This window comes from Diabrotica virgifera, chromosome 1 (assembly GCF_917563875.1).
Source record: "Diabrotica virgifera virgifera chromosome 1, PGI_DIABVI_V3a".
Classification (NCBI taxonomy): domain Eukaryota; kingdom Metazoa; phylum Arthropoda; class Insecta; order Coleoptera; family Chrysomelidae; genus Diabrotica; species Diabrotica virgifera.
In genome coordinates, this window is record NC_065443.1 from 252,505,225 (window position 1) to 252,517,174 (window position 11,950).

Genomic DNA, 11,950 nt, shown 5'->3' on the forward strand with positions numbered 1-11,950 from the left:
GATGAAATCGAAGAAGACTTGACTGTTGAAGTAGACTTTCAAGAATATGAATCTGATTAAAATATCTAAAGAAATCAAAACAATAGTTAACCTAATAATCAATAGCAATATCTATAATCAATATCAATAATAAGGTAATATCTAGAACTTGACCTGTATTGTTTCCTTAAATTATCCTAAAATTGTCAAAACAGTTAGTGGAGTACGCCTACAGGGGAAACCACGGTAAAAAAAACGCGCCGAGTACACTACCTCACAGGTGTGGTGTGGAAACGTGTGCATATCATGTATTGTATAATGTGACTCTTTGAATCGCGATATCTCAGGAATGGCAACTCTTAGGAAAAAAATAGTAAGGACTATTTTTGTAGAGAATTTTAAGATTTACAACTTTGGTTTAAGGTTTTTTTTTTGATAAAACTTACCGTTTTCGAAAAAAATCCAAAAAATCTCAAATTTTGACCTTTGACCCCGAATAACTTTTGACGCACACATGGGATCGATGGGGACTTTTTAAACTTTATTTGTTATGGTATACCCTAGCTCTCCACCAAAATTTGGCTCTACGGCAATTTTTGTTATTTGCCAAGCATTTTGATGTCTAAGTTGACCGGATTAAAGAGAAAAAACTAGGTATATCGAGATTAAGTTTCAAAAAGAAATATTGTTTATAAACAAATACTGTATTAGCCTTCTAATTTACAACTATTAATTTATATTATTTTATATTTTAATTTACATTTAAGTCACGGTACACAAAGACTTTGTCTACCCAAGTCATAAAAATCTTAGATACCTAAAAATAATTTGGTTGTGACATCTATACATTTATGAGTAAACTAGTTCAGAACTTATTTCCTTTCATTTTAAGTTTAGATGCCACCCACTAGGTGTAACATAAACCAATCTCTTATAACTGGTTGCCTAATTAGTAGAATTCATTAAAACCAGAGTAGGGAGAATTCTAGGGAATACTAATTCTCCCCACGGTTCTAAAGGCTGTATGACACTATGCATTTTCTTGTATCATTTCTAATATCGTTTCTGATATGTCAAAAAAATGTATAGTGTCATACACAGATACAAGAAACGATACAAGAATTTGTGTCCAAGGCTGTATGACACTATGCATTTTCTTGTATCATTTCTAATATCGTTTCTGATATCGTTTCTTGTATACATTTTCTTGTATCATTTCTTGTACGTACATTTGTGCCCTGTATGACACTATGCAAGTTCTTGTATCGAAAATTGTATGAAATTCGGCACGTGATTGGTCGAAATTTTGTTTGTCACCCTGTGTCACGTTATGGTAGTACTGCATCTACAGACACAGCTGATTTTAAATATTTTATAAAATTTATAAACTTTTATATAATTAACATTTTAATGTTAACCAGAATTTTACGTTGACTGAGGTTGATTATTTGTGTTTTTATTTTGTTTTGATATTTGTGCTAAAATATTTGCATTAGAATTATCTTCAGTTTGATCCAAATTAGGAACTATTGTATTTTCGTCTATTAAAAAATTATGCACCATGAAACCTAAATTTATAGTTTGAACTTTACTAGGAGCTAAATATATGGTTATTAGTAGAACAGTAGTCCATACCAAACGGTATATTAAGTATCAATAAAAGATTTATAAATAATACCTACAAAAACACAAATAAATTCATCAATACATTATCCCATTTTCATTTCAGCCGCCATTATGAGTAAGTAATTTTGACATTTTAGATGTTTTACCAGCAGGTTTTACGTTTTTGCTCTTTGCGCAGAAATTGGCGCAGTTCTTGTACAAGAATCTGTGTCTGACACAAATTCTTGTATCGTTTCTGATATCGTTTCTTGTATCTGTGTATGACACTATGCATTTTTTTGACATATCAGAAACGATATTAGAAATGATACAAGAAAATGTATAGTGTCATACAGCCTTCAGGCACAGATTCTTGTACAATAACTGCGCCAATTTCTGCGCAAAGAGCAAAAACGTAAAACCTGCTGGTAAAACTTCTAAATGTCATAATGGCGGCTGAAAATGAGATCATATGATTTATTTCTTGATGAATTTATTTGTGTTTTGTAGGTATTATTTAATAAATATTTTATTGATACTTAATATACCGTTTGGTATGGACTACTGTTCTATATACTAATAACCATATATTTAGAATAACTTTGGGTTTCATATTGCATAATTTTTTAATAGAGGAAAATACAATAGTTCCAATTTGGATCAAACTGAAGATAATTATAATGCAAATATTTTAGCACAAATATCAAAACAAAATAAAAAACACAAATAATCAACAGTCAACGTAAAAATTCTAGTTATTATAACATGGGCCGGTTGTTCGAACGCTAATCAACAATGATCACTATCAAATATTTAATTACTTTCAAAACTGTCAATGTCAACTTTGGTTGGGTTGCTAAAAACATAATTGATTACAATTCTGAGACTATAATCAATTAATATAACAATAATTATTAACATAATTGATAATAAATCTCATAATTTTAATTAATTTTGTTTTCAGCAACCCAAACAAAGTTGACATTGACAGTTTGGTAACAGTAATTAAATATTTGATAATGATAATTGTTGATTAGCGTTCGAACAACCGGCCCTAAAATATTTGTTTTTAAAAGTTTATAAATTTTATAAAATCCTTAAAATCAGCTGTAGACGCAGTACTACCATACCAATGTAACGTGACAGGGTGACAAACAAAATTTCGACCAATCACGTGCCGAAATTCATACAGTTTTCGATACAAGAACTTGCATAGTGTCATACAGGGCACAAATGTACGTACAAGAAATGATACAAGAAAATGTATACAAGAAACGATATCAGAAACGATATTAGAAATGATACAAGAAAATGCATAGTGTCATACAGCCTTTAGACTATGCTATAGTCTAAGAACCGTGAATTCTCCCTACTTAAAACACATTGCAGCAACCATTGGCCATATCCTTGAGCTAATATCATTAAATTTGGAATAATAATTAGTATCAAACACTTGAATATCAATAATTAAAGTGAAGTAATAAAAGGAACAGGGTACAGTTTAATCCATGAATATATTATAACTGTTTTGGACTTTTGGATTATCGCGATAACGAATATTTTACTGTGCAACAACAAGAAGTATGAAAGTCAATTGGTCTAATAATTATTCCAATAAAAATTAACCATTAACCTAACCACTGTCAGTTTGACATAAGAGCATACAGTAGCGCGTCATCAATATGACTTCGGGAGATAGTATCATACCCTTTTTCGAAAGTTCTGCGAAACTTTGATTGAATTTATTAAATAACTATAGCTAAAATAAAACTTTATTCATTAAATAAAATGGTATTTGTTTCTTACTTTTTTTAAAACTTTAATGGATTAATATTACGCATTTTGAATACATAATTTAAATAGTATCTTGCTCATATTATTACAGTATACATTCTTTAAACTTTACATCATAAGTGATAGATGGCGCTACTGCGCGCTTATCTATACCTAATTTAAATTTTGCCACGGATAGTTCGATTTTAAATTTTCTGGTTATCGCTTCTCGGCCTCTGGCTAAGATCAAAGTGTAGTATCTGTTCTTATCAGCTTAATATCTGATACGCCCCGCATGCGGGGTCAGTATATTAAACTGATTTTTGGAAATAGATGGAAGGTTAAGGGGCTTGCTCCACTTCTATCACGGGTTGGCCCGGTATTGCAGTACCGCCGGGATCGGCCCACAAATAATAATCAAAACACAATAACATCACGGGTTGGCCCGGTATTCCAGTACCGCCGGGATCGGCCCACAAATAAATAACATTCTAACAGCACATAACACATAACACTCACAGTAAAACAGTATGTATTAAATAAATAAAATACATTATATATTCTCTGGACTGGTAGTAAGTACACTGGGAATGTTCCTGTTTTATTATCCATAATCATATCCATCGTTTTACGTTTGGCCGGTTTGGCCTTTGCCCGGTTATTTATTTTATTGCGGTTATAGCGGTTTTGCCAGTGCGGCAGCGGCAGTTTTTGTTTTTTTGGATTTGGATTGTATTCATATTAAGTTTTTTAGTTATTTTGCCATCTTTTTGTTATGTCTCTTTGACGGATCTTCATTTGCCTCTTTTCCAATCTCTTGATTTGATATATTTTCGGGGTAAATAAATTATTCTCCCTCGATGTCCTTCTCAATAGTGAGGTTAGTCAATGTAGATCGAAAACTTGCATTGTTTCAAACAAGCTAAACTTTTTCTGAAACCTTTTTTGTGGTTTATGTTTATGTTAGAATGAAAAGTTCTACAACACCTTTGGCCTATTAATTGTTTAATTAAACAATAAAATCTGTTTTGTATAAACAATTTTAAAAATATCGGTGAATTCATCATTTCTTTTACCTTGATCAAAAATGTTTTTGTTTTGGATTACTTATACTGAATCAGAATCTGACGTTACAATTATTGGAAATTAAAATTTTTTTGAGCTCTTATACACTATGTCTGCGTAACTTGAAACCATAATGGGAAACATTTTTATTATCAATTTTACGAAAAAGAGTTATTCTCCATAAAATGCTCTACATGATCTAAAATCTATGATGGAACCATCACATATCAAATTTTATCCATTTTATACGGGGTATGTAAAAAATATGAATTTCGCTTAATAGTAATACCTCCTTATATTTCACAATATGGAAAATGCTTACATACTATGAAAAGTTATTTAGAATTAATTCAAAACTATGTTTAAATATGCAACTATGTACATCCTTCTAATTAAAAAATTGAATCAATGGTTATTAAACAAAAACTAAAAATTAAACATATTTTTTTACAGTTTTAAAAATAATTCCTAGATGGCGCCAGTTACAGTCTATTATGAAAGTCGTAACTTAGTTTCAGATAACGTTTGGTAACGTAGAGTAATGCATACTTACCTGGCGTAGGGGTTACCGTGATCAACAAGGCGGTTCCCCCAGGACGAGGCCTATTCATTGCACTACGATTGGGCTGAATCTTGCGATTATCCCTAATGTGGATAACTTCGGACGCACAATTTTTGGTAGTCGGGACTGCGTACGCGCTGTCCCGGTGTTAAATAATTAAAACAAAAAATCATTATCAATAATAATCATAATCATAGTCATATTGATAATAGATACGCAGGGGCAGGGTTACCAAGTTTAGAAGTATACTGCTGATTCTTCAGTAGACCTACTGATTTTAACTCCAATATACTGACTGACCTAGGGATGTATCGATACGTATTGTTAGGTTCTGTATCGATACCCGTAATCAAAAGTATCGGTACAAAATATCAATGTCTTAATTTTGATACTGACCTACTGAAATCTATCAACATTATATTGGCCGTTAAGTTTTATTAACGGTATTACTACTTATAATTCTATGAAATGAGCTTTAAAAACACGAGATTATTTGGCCACATTCGTATTATAAAGATACCGTAAATAGAGAGATACATTCGTACCGTAAATACAGGTCATTAAATAAGGAAATCATCATACAATGCGCTGGAATAAGTGTTACCGCCCCTTATTAACTTATTTATTTTTAGCGCATAAGCAAAACGTTCGGACAGGTTAATTTTTAAAATAATCATAGTATATTATAGCGTCCATGTTTCGAACTATACGCAATCCCTCTTCAGGTGACAGGCACAACTTTGATTTTTTTAAATGGGAAAGTACATCATGTGACACCTCATTTAAATGCTTTTGAAATACTGATTACAAAAATGTATAATACATACTTTAATCCTTTTTAAGGGCGTAGGCGCAAAATTTCGTTCGAATTATTTTTAAACGCATGTATTTTTTTCGAATCCTGAGAAAACTAATAAATATTTTTGAAAAATTTAAACGCAGAATGAAAGAATACGTTATTACTGAGAGCTGAAGTCCCTTAGAATAAACAATTTCTTTTTATATATTTGAAATTAAAAATCACACTAAATTTTCTCTTTTTTTCACCCCTGTTACTTAATAAAATAATCATTATAGAAGTTATCAGGGACTGTCGACCCTCGATAACACTGTAATATTTTATTCTGCGTTTAAATTTTTCAAAAATACTTATTAGTTTTCTCAGGATACGAAAAAAACAAATGCGTTTAAAAATAATTCGAACGAAATTTGGCGCCTACGCTCTTAAAAAGGATTAAAGTATTATACATATTTATAATCAATTTGAATAAATTTGAAATTTTTGAATAAATTTGAAATAAAAAATGTCCTATACATAATCCTTCTAAAATGAACGATTCCAAAGTTACGGAGGTAGTATAGTATAATTGGTCCAAAAAAAGGCCTAACCTAGACATCCAAAGTAAAAGTTTTCCTCCAACACCAAATTGTTCTATATGATCCACATATTGTTCAGTAAAAGTTACACCATTTTGAGCGTCCGGTTTGGGAAGGAGATGGGGGAGAAGTCGGTAAATTAGTTATTTCTTTACGTTTTTCGTCAATATTTCTAAAACTATGTTTAAGCGTAAACAATGTTATATACAAAAACGTTCTACATAAAATTTAAAACAAAAATGGTCATATCCTTAATTGTTATAAAATCAACGGTTCCAGAGTTACGGAGGGTGATATGTGGAGATTTTCGATACTTTTTATATTTTTTGGGCAATTGAAGATGATTTTGGGTGGTGAGGTTGACGTTTAATTCTTCAAGGGATTATCACTAACATACCGTCGGCCACTGAAATAGCAAATCCTGTTAAAGAAAATTTATTTCAATCAGTAAAAATATTATAAATTGCTCAAAAAATATAAAAAGTATCGAAAACCTCCACTTTTCACCCTTCGTAACTGTGGAATCGTTGATTTTATAACAATTATGTATAGGACCTTTTTTGTTTTAAATTTAATGTAGAACATTTTTGTATAGAACATTAAAGCATATTTTTAGAAATATTGACGAAAAACATAAAAAAAACTACTAATTTACCGATTTCCCCTCTATTTACCCACCAAACGGGACGCTCAAAATGGTGTAACTTTTGACTGAATAATATCTGGACCATATAGAACAATTTGGTGTTGGAGGAAAACTTTTACTTTTAATGTCTGGGTTAGGCCTTTTTTGGACCAATTATACTATACTACCTCCATAACTTTGGAGCCGTTCATTTTAGACGGATTATGCAGAGGACCTTTTTTGTGTCAAATTTAATGTAGAACATTTTTATATAGAAGGTTGTTCATGCTAAACCGCATAGTTTTAGAAATATTGACGAAAAACTTAAAAAACTACGAATTTACCGATTTCTCCCCCCTCTTCCCCCCAAACCCGACGCTCAAAATGGTGTGACTTTTTTCTGAACATTATGTAGACCATATAGAACAATTTGGTGCTGGAGGATAACTTTCACTTTGGATGCCTGGGTTTGGATCTAGTTATACCATACTATAATGATATGATTAAGAAAATAGGTATTTGGAAAAAATAATTTTTTCAAGAAATGTTTAAACAAAGTAGACCCTTTATTAATTAATACATTTATAATAAAATTGCATATATGTAATGTATGTAGAAATTACATACAAATTAAATTGTTAATAATTAAGAAAACGGACATGAACTCTAGACAGGACACGGGTAGGTTTTTTTTCCTATAGGTCTACAATAATTAAAAAAGTAGTCAGCTACCGGAATATTTCAGTTGTTATGAAAATTATGTAACAGTGTGAAATAGCTTCAGTGAAATAACAGTTAAAAAATAACGGCTACTGCTATCGCAACACATTCCTATCTTATACTAGTGCAAATTGCAAATTATACATAATCATAATTTTTCATTTTGATGTAAAACATTCTGTGTTTATTTTCACTGGTCAAAAGTGAATTCATACCATACTGTGATCAGTGTGATTTTTGTTCTTCTCACTTGTGTAAAATATTATTTTTTATAAATTCTATGTTCCTCATTTTAATACATTTCCAAACAATACATTTCTTATTTAAGGGACCGTTCAAGTATTACGTAACGCAGGTTGGGAGGGGGGTCAAAAATCTTCAAAAATTGCGTTACGTAGGGGGGAGGGGGGCAAAAATCGTGTTACATAATACTTGAACGCTCCCTAAATAAAAAATTCTGCTTGCATTTTTTTTCGCAAAAATGGTACATGTTTGAAGGGCGGCTACTAGAGAATTGCCTAGGGCGGCAATTGACCTAAACGCGGCCTGGTCAGGGGCCAGCAAATAGCGGACCCTGGTCCGCATTCGGACCGTAGCGTAGGTAGGCTAGTTTAAACTAGCCTACCTACAGTCCGAATTACTCCGAATGCGGACCAGGGTTCGCTGTCCGCTATGCTGGACCCTGACCTAGAGAATATGTTACGTGCCAAGATGACAATGTAAAATCAAATTGAAAAAGAAAAAACCACCTAAATAAGTAACAAATTAAAATTGAGTAGTAAATATCACATAAATATAAATAGCTCTAGATAAGAGTTTAGAATTCTAATTATGTTTATGCAACTATCCACCAGGGTTGCCAGGTCAGTTTTTACTTTTTCAGTAGTTTTCAAAAAATCAGTAGAAATCAGTAGATTCTTGTTAGGCCATGTAAATAACTAAACCTGTGTTAACGGTCCCCTGTCAAAATCGGCCACCAGTACTAACGGCCAGTTTCAAAAATCTCCAAACCAATTACTTATACAGTGCGCTGGAATAAGTGTTACCCCCTTATTAATTTATTTATTTTTAGCACATGAGCAAAACGCTCGGACAGGTCGATTTTTATAATAATCATAGTATATTATAGCATCAATGTTTCGAACTTTACGCGATCCCTCTTCAGGTGACAGACACAACTTTGATTGTTTTAAAAGTACGTCATGTGACACCTCATTTAATAACTTTTGAAATACTGATTACAAATATGTATAATACTTTAATCCTTTTTAAGAGCGTAGGCGTCAAATTTCGTTCGAATTATTTTTAATAATGCATTTGTTTTTTTCGAATCCTGACAAAACTAATACCTAAGTATTTTTGAAAAATTTAAACGCAGAATAAAATATTAGTATTATCGAGGTCGAAAGTCAGTGAGAACTTCTATAATGATTATTTTATTAAGTCACAGGGGTGAAAAAAAGAGAAAATTTAGTGTGATTTTTAATTTCAAATATATAAAAAGAAATTTTTGTTTATTCTATGGGACTTATTTCAGCTCTCGGTAATAACGTAATCTTTCATTCTGCGTTTAAATTTTTCAAAAATATTTATTAGTTTTCTCGGATTCGAAAAAAATAAATGCTTTTAAAAATCATTCGAACGAAATTTTGCGCCTACACCCTTTAAAAGGATTAAAGTATGTATTATACATTTTTGTAATCAGTATTTCAAAAGCATTTAAATGAGGTGCTTTCCCATTTAAAAAAATCAAAGTTGTGCCTGTCACCTGAAGAGGTATCGCGTAAAGTTCGAAACATGGACGCTATAACATACTATGCTTATTTTAAAAATCAACCTGTCCGAGCGTTTTGCTTATGCGCTAAAAATAAGTAAGTTATAATAAGGGGCGGTAAGACTTATTCCAGCGCATTTTAGGATTTCCTTATTTATATTAATAAGGGGCGGTAACACTTATTCCAGCGCATTGTATGATGATTTCCTTATTTATGACCTGTATTTACGGGCCATCTTTATAATACGGATGCGACCAAATAATCTCGTGCCCACTTCATAGAATTATAAGTAATACTGGTAATACCGTTAATAACACTTACCGGCCAATAATAATGTTGATAGATTTCAGTAGGTCAGTAATTATTGGAGTTAATATCAGTAGGTCTACGGTCTACTGAAAAATCAGTAGACCTGGTAACCCTACCCTGTGTATCCAATCCACTACCACTATGATTATGATTACTACCGTTTTTGACAAGCGGATACCTATACATTCTCAGCCATCGTCCCGGCACAGGAGCGCGTGCGCGAAAACTATGTATATTTGTAATTTTAATAATTCTCGACAATGATTATCAAATTTCAAATTATTGGTTACAATAAGAAATAATATTATTTTTCTATTTTACTAGTCTATTATAATTAATGGGTTGTCAGAGTTGTAGCCAATATGATTCAGACTAGGTACCTAGTACCTAAATAATAGATACGTATTATTTACCTACTTTTCTGACGATAAAATTATACCTTGCAGAAGAGTAGATGAGGATCTGATATAAGGTCGATTTGCACCGATCTGTTTAATGGATAAAAACTATTGCATATGTAGCATGTTAACAATTACAAAAACAAGCAGGGTTGCCCGATCTAATCTTGTTCTAACTATAATTAATTCATAATTAAAAGTGACATTTTTTATGAATTAAAAAAAATTCGACCCGGGCAGATATTATTTTAGGTTTTTTGGATCATTCTAAACAAAAAAGGTTTTATGTAATTTTTCTCTAAAGTTGATCGTTTTCGAGTTATAAACAATTTAAAACTGAAAAAGAACGAAAGATGACAATTTTCAAGGCTCAAAAACACAAATAAAAAATATGTATCATTTTTGTAATCATCATCATCGAGTACCTAAATTCAAGTTCAAACCTTTTTCTATCAGGTCTCGATAAGAATTTTAGCCATGTTTTATCCTAAAAACATATTTTTTTAATTGTTCATATGAGAAAGGTTTCTTATGGGGAGGCGGGCATTAACAACTAAAAAACAATGTAATGAAAGTTCAAAAGACTTATCAAGAACTGATATAATAAGGCTTGAATTTGAATTTATGTTCTTTCTTGATGAATACAAAAATGATATTTTTTACTTGTGATTTTGAGCCTTGAAAATTGTCATGTTTCCTTCTTTTTTCAGTTTTAAATTGTTTATAACTCGAAAACGATCAACTTTAGAGAAAAATTACAAAAGACCTTTTTTGCTTAGAATGATCCAAAAAATCTTAAATAATATCTGCCCGGGTCGAATTTTTTTTAAATTCATAAAAAAATGTGTTTTTTTAATTATTAATTAATTATAGTTAAGAACAAGATTAGATAGGGCAACCCTTGTTTTTTGTAATTGCTAACATGCTAATTACTTAAATCGACCTTACATCGGATCCTCTACTTCAAGGAATAATTATTATTAGAGACTTTATTTTTCATTTTATCGTCAAAAAAGTAAATAATACCTAGTCTGAATCATATTAGCTACAACTCTGGCAACCCGTTAATTATAATGGACTAGTGTAAAATAGAAAAACAATATTATTTCTTATTTTAACCAATAATTTGAAAATCATTGTCGAGAATAATTAATAAAATTACAAATATACATAGTTTTCGCGCACGCGCCCTGTGCCGGGACGATGGCTGAGAATGGATAGGTATCCGCTTGTCCGATTTTGTTTTAATTATTTAACACCGGGACAGCGCGTACGCAGTCCCGACTACCAAAAATTGTGCGTCCGAAGTTATCCACATTAGGGATAATCGCAAGATTCAGCCCAATCGTAGTGCAATGAATAGGCCTCGTCCTGGGGGAACCGCCTTGTTGATCACGGTAACCCCTACGCCAGGTAAGTATGCATTACTCTACGTTACCAAACGGTATCTGAAACTAAGTTACGACTTTCATAATAGACTGTAACTGGCGCCATCTAGGAATTATTTATAAAACTGTAAAAAATATGTGAGGATCGGTACGTATTTTCGGCTGCAATGCTATTCAAATGGGGATTCATTTTTTTCGAATCCTGAGAAAACTAATAAGTATTTTTGAAAAATTTACACGCAGAATGAAAGATTACGTTATTAGCGAGGGCCGAAAGTCCCTGAGAACTTCTATAATGTTTATTTTAATAAGTTACAGGGGTGAAAAACTAAGCGAAAATTTAGTGTGATTTTTAATTTCAAATATATCATTCA

General features: G+C 31.6%; 3 non-coding genes across 3 annotated transcripts; 2 read left to right on the plus strand and 1 right to left on the minus strand.

Moving 5' to 3' along the window:
- The first annotated feature begins 3,578 nt into the window (after window positions 1-3,578).
- Window positions 3,579-3,770, plus strand: LOC114335038 (U2 spliceosomal RNA). Its single transcript, XR_003653205.1, has one exon. It is a non-coding gene; the product is annotated as a U2 spliceosomal RNA (small nuclear RNA).
- Window positions 3,771-4,967: 1,197 nt separating this feature from the next.
- LOC114335036 (U1 spliceosomal RNA) lies at window positions 4,968-5,131 on the plus strand. Its single transcript, XR_003653203.2, has one exon. It is a non-coding gene; the product is annotated as a U1 spliceosomal RNA (small nuclear RNA).
- Window positions 5,132-11,445: 6,314 nt separating this feature from the next.
- Window positions 11,446-11,609, minus strand: LOC126879305 (U1 spliceosomal RNA). Its single transcript, XR_007696043.1, has one exon. It is a non-coding gene; the product is annotated as a U1 spliceosomal RNA (small nuclear RNA).
- Window positions 11,610-11,950: the final 341 nt, after the last annotated feature.